Source organism: Ursus americanus, chromosome 5 (assembly GCF_024610735.1).
Source record: "Ursus americanus isolate L20-20 chromosome 5, mUrsAme1.1.p, whole genome shotgun sequence".
Lineage (NCBI taxonomy): Eukaryota > Metazoa > Chordata > Mammalia > Carnivora > Ursidae > Ursus > Ursus americanus.
In genome coordinates this window covers 79773055-79779056 of record NC_142131.1, presented here as the reverse complement: position 1 = coordinate 79779056, position 6002 = coordinate 79773055, and positions in this window count along the sequence as shown.

The following is a 6002-nucleotide window of genomic DNA, read 5'->3' as shown; positions in this document are numbered from 1 at the left end:
GCCATCACTAAGCAAAGTCTCTTATTGTAGCAAGTTGCAGGTGTTTGGGCAGAGTCCTTGGAATATTTGCAGTTTAGCCCAGTTCAAATTTTATTGTTTTGTCTGGTGAGAATGTGCATAAAGCCCAGCTCCTTAGTGACCTCTAGTGGCCTCTTGGCTCTCTTCAAAAACACCTTGACATAAGTGACTCCGTTTCACTTACCTTTCACATGTCTCAACCATGTGTTTTACATCACGACCTCCCGTCGGTTGACTCTCTGCTCTGAGAGGTCACGATCATCTCTTTTATCCCACCCTGTACCTTCCTTGACTCTGTTACGATCCTCTTTCCTCCCATGGTCATGCCTACATTTTTAAACAATCATCCTCCAACTAAGAAAGTAAAAGAAAATCTTCAGAAATGAAGAGACTCAGAGAAATTATATTTCCAAAAGAAATTTATTGAAATAAAATACTGGGGGATTTTTTCAAGCAAAATAAATGCAAGGAAAGATGGACAAGACCTGTAACATGAGAAACAGAGAGGAGCAACAAAATTGCCCGAAGTGGTGATTGTTACTGTAACTGCTACTAAGGCACCTGTGATGTTTAATGTAATTCCTTAAAAAAAGTTCTTAAAATGGAAGGAAAATTGTATGTAAGAGCATCTGAAACAAAACTTTCAGATGATTTCAACCAAACCTGGGAGGAAGAGCAGAAAGGAAGGGAAGAGAAATAAAGGCAAGCTCAATATTTTGTCTCCTTCACAAGTGACCAGCACTTCTAGACATTGAGAAAAAATATATGTAGATGTGTACATTGTTAAGGGTCATTATAGATAAAAATAGATTGCAGAACTTCCAAACCACCAGAGGAGCAGGAATAAAACTCCATGACCCACCTAGTCAGGAAAGAAAATACACAAGAAGAAAGCCTGTTTCACAGGAACATAAAATAAGGGGAGAATGAGTCCAAGAAAATCAGTAACCACAATAAATGTGACAATTTAAGTTCTCCTATTAAAAGATGGAGACTTTATCTTGTGGCAGAAAAAGATCTTACGTTTCTTATAATGGATCATAATAATGAAGAAAATAGCAAACACTTATTAATTATATGCCTGACACTGCCTACATACATTGTATATAGTAACTTATTTAAAATAATATCTAAAACAAGATCACAGAGAAAGTTTATAAACAAAGGAGTGGGCAATCAAAAAGTATTCTTCTAGATAGTTCTTGCATTAAACAGGAAAACAGGGGTGCCTGGGTGACTCAGTTGGTTAGTTTCAGCTCAGGTCATGATCTCAGGGTTCTGGGATCAAGCCCTGCATCGGGTTTCCCACTTAGTAGGGAGTCTGCTTGTCCTTCTCCCTCCCCCTGCTCTGTCTTTCAAATAAATAAAATCTTTAAAAGAAAAGAGGAAAACAAAATTAAAATTATAGACTACTCAATAATAAACAACAAATAAACTATATATAGGATGTGGTCTAGGGGATATGCAGAGAATACTGACTAGTCTTACATGTACCTACTGGAAAGCAAGAGTTACAAAATAAATGAGGTCACAGGCATATCAATCAAATTGTCAGAACAAGCATAATAAAACAACCTCCCCAAAAGTAAAAAAAGAAAAAAACCTAAAAGATAAAACAGCTACCAAAGAAATAAGGAAATAGGCTCAATGAAAACAACAGCTTTTTCTTTCAAAATGTCAAAAAAATAAACATTTTAGCAAAACTTCAAAAGAAAGAAAGAACGAAGGAGAAAAAAGGAGGAACACATTAATATCAGAAACAACAGATATAGAGGTTTAAACATCATGAGATTATCACACAGAATAAAAACCAATAAATACGAAAACACAGGTGAAATGAATAATTTTCCAGGGAAATATTAATGACCCAAATCGATTTGTTTATTCTGGTCTATTCAGGTACTGAACAGACACTTTCAGTATACATTTTTACAACAGTTAGGAATCTATTGTCCCCAAAGCCCTTGCCCAGATGGTTCTGAGTTAATTCTAGCAAAACACCACTGCTGTGGCACATAAAAAGAGTTCCTAGCAGAGAAGATGGAAAGTTTCCTTACTTGTTGTAAGATAGCTGCACCATCTTTTTTTTTTTTTTAAGATTTTATCTTTAAGTAGTCTCCACACCCAACGGCGGCTCAAACACAACCCTGAGGTCAAGAGTCGCATGCTCCAGTAACTGAGCCAGCCAGGAGCCCCAGCACACAATCTTCCTTCCAAACTGAAAGAGAATGACACGGGGGGTGGGGCTGGTGAGAAAGATAAATGAAGGGAAATTGTATCCTACTTCACTAATGAATATAGAAGAAAAGCTGATATTAAATATTAGTATATAGAGAAGAGCATTGTAAAAGTATTGCACCACGACTAAGTAGAATTTATTCTAGAAATTCAAGAACGATTCAGCAGTAATGTCAATGACACAGCGGAGCCCACTTGGAACGAGGGTAGGAAGCACAGGTTTGGTGCCCATGGGTGTGAAGCACCATCTTTAAGAACAGCCTAATCTTTTTTTAAATTATTATTACAATCTATATAATTCCACCTCTGTGTCCAACTGTGTTTGAGCTGTCCCTGTGAAAAAGCATAATCAAGGTATACTAACCAGAGTTCATCCACTTCCCTCCTCCAAATGGAAAGGACTCATGTGAACACTGTTGTCACAGGGCTTACATTCATCTGGTGGCTTCTTTACAACCAATTCTCATTCTACGCAGTTCTGCATATTGTGAGAAGGTGCTGACTAACTCTTTACTGCAAAGGACGTCTTCTGAGGTGGGAGTGCCCAACGCTGATGCCTTTGGACAGCACTCTCCAAGTCATCCCAGAAATGCCCATTGCCCTTGGAGACTTTGCTGGTTGGGCAGTATGTGCAGCCCTGGCTACTCCACACATCCCCCTGGGACCCAGCTAAAGATGTGCACCTGCAGCTCGGAGAGCAGTGAACTTCTTCCACTCTCTCAATGCGTGTGTGTGCTTTTCCATTTGTGTGACAAAAGTACAACAGTGGGTGTGTGCTAGCTGACAGGCACAGGACTTTCAGTCTGAGCTTTTTGGAGAACAACACAGGAAGTTATGTAATGAGGAAGGCTCAGGAGGGCCATGCTTTTGGCTGAGTGGGGTTGGGGGGAGCGGGTGATGAGAAATTAGCAAATCTGTTCTTTCTATTTTCAAACTCCAGAAAGGATTTTTTAAAAATGTTCATTTAGCCAACATATAGTCCATCATTAGTTTTTGATGTAGTGTTCGATGTTTCATTAGTTGTGTATAACACCCAGTGCTCATCACAGCACATGCCCTCCTTAATACCCATCACCCAGTTACCCTACCCTCCACCCCCTCCCCTCTGAAACCCTCAGTTTGTTTCCAGGGGTCTATAGTCTCTCATGGTTGATCTCCCTTTCTGATTTCTCCCCCTTCAATTTTCCCTCCCTTCCCCTATTGTCCTCTGCACCATTCCTTATGTTCCACATATGAGTGAAACCATATGATAATTGTCTTTCTCTGCTTGACTTATTTTACTTAGCATAGGCAGAAGATATGAACAGACACTTCTCCAAAGAAGACATACAAATGGCTAACAGACACATGAAACAATGTTCAAATCCGTTCTTTCTGCCCCTGAGGAGCACAGAGCAAAATCCATTTCTGTTGATAACTGTCTCTTCTTTTGTATGTCAGTCCATGAAAATGACTAGACTCCTTTGTAAGGAGTAATTTGCTGGTGTATGAGAATATGCCAAGGGCCAGAGAGACTTGCTCCCTAAATTCCAGAAGCCAGAATTGTAGATGAAAATACAGTCACATAAAGACGTTCAGCAAGTGTGCCTGTATGAGACATTTACACAAGTTCAAACTCCAGGGGCAACTTGAGAAGTAAGAAGGAAGAGGTTTGTACACCAAGAGAGGAGGAGTTCACCCATGAGGACACTGGAAGATGGAGTTTTGAGCAGGATCTTGGGGAGAGAGTATGGATTGGCAGAGAGAAGAGGCGGGTAGAAGGCTCTATGAAAGCAATGACGGCTGCAGGTGCTGACTGGTGAAGACCACGGGTGGGACTATGAGAGAGAAGGCTGCGGAAGTTAGGATGAGCACCGAGAGGAGAGGTGGAGACAGAGGTGACACACATTCCTGCATAGACCCTGAAGATGGGGGCAAACAGGGTTTTTCAAACGCCGGAGAGAAGTGGCTCCTCAGGCTTCCCAAGCCTGTCTCTGCACTCTCAAGTTCATCCTAATTCCCTCTTATGGCCATAACTCATCTTCTTGTGAGTTCAGCATGAGTTTTTTGCTCCATCTCCTCTGGTGCCCCATGCTGTGTTTCAGGAAGGCCCTTGAGCTGCAGAGGGGGGGTCTCTCTCTCCCCCACCCCCAAGTCCCCTCAGACAACCCCCTGGGGAGGGCTGGCAGACACCAAGGAGAGTTGGTCTAAATGACTCAATGGAGAGGCTTGAACAGGGTGGTTCTCCACCGTCCAAGGGCAGGTGGAAGTCCTTCCCTTCCTGCTCACAGCCTTCCAGGAGTCCAGAGGTCATTCTCTTTTTGGATACAGGCCTTTGTGTGTTTCCTGAGGACTTTGAATGGAGGTAGCCATGCAGCTGGAGGGATGGAGCACAGGGTCCTGTCCCGGCTGGAGATGCTGTGTAGGCAGCAGCATGCGGGGCCTCCCTCCCACATTCCAGCAGGGCTGTGTCCAGAGCCACAGAAGTGGACTCCACCTGTGCCTTTGGCACTTCTCATGTGACCGTCTCTCTTCTCCCCAGGCAGCATAGAGGACCCTAGGGGAAGGACAATGAAAAGGTCAAGATAAACGTTTCCAAATAGCCCATCTGTATGGTCACCATTTTTCTTCTCCAGCCTGAATCGTTTTGTGTTCTTTCAACTTCCAAATGGCTCCTGGCTGTCCATAGAGCAACTGTGTGATGTGAAAAGTCCTTTGCAATTTGATCCCATCCATTTTTTTTACTTTAAGTTTTAATTTTAATTCCAGTTAGTTAACATATGGTGTAATATCAGTTTCAGGTGTACAATATAGTGATTCAGCACTTCCATATATCACCCTGTGCTCATCACACGTGTCCTCCTCAATCCCCATCACCCATATAACCCAACCCCCCACCCACCTCCCTCTGGTAACCATCAGTTTGTGCTCTGTAGTTGAGTCTGTTTCTTGCTTTGACTCTCTCTTTCTCATTTTTTGCCTTTGCTTGTTTGTTTTGTTTCTTAAATTCCATATGAGCAAAATCATGTGGTATTTGTCTTTCTCTGTCTGACTTATTTCACTTAGCATACTTTTATCCAGCTTTCCCTTCCGCTGGTGAGTTTCATAAACTATCAGGACAAGCCCATAGTCTTTTCCTACCCTGCACATGCTAACCACCTCCTTCCACTCAGAATGTCTGTTCCCTTCCCCTCACCCTCATCATTTTCCTGCTCCTGATCTTGTTAAGTGTTCATTTTATGCTTAATCTGTTCCTGAGCTCTCCTCTGTTTCTCCATCTCCAGGGACCTACACCTACCATTTGAGCTCACCACATAGTCCCTTTGCCATCCTAGGATATCTTTATGCATTCGTAATCCTGTGATGCCTGAACATGGAGTGTCAGCTTCAGCTCACTGTTCTTGCCTCCACCTACTCACTCAAAGCCCTTGCTCCTGCACAGGCCCATTTCCAAACATCAGGCAATTCTAGGAGTCCCTGAGAGTGTCCTGAATGTGAGTGAGCTACACAGTGCCCCAGCTCTGGCCTGTCCCCTAGGAAAGATGTCAGTGTGGGGTTCAGCCATGTGGCCGCACCATGGCCTATGGCAATGGGGTGGTGTGAGGTAATGCTTGCTTCTTCTTTGTTGAGCTCCACTCCATTAGAGAAATCCCAAAACAGTGGCCCACCCTATTTCCAAGTTGTATGTGAATAGCTCTTGCAGGCTTTACTTATGGCAATGCTCCCATGCTATCTTCTTTACTTCCCTTGCCATGCAGAGAAGGGCA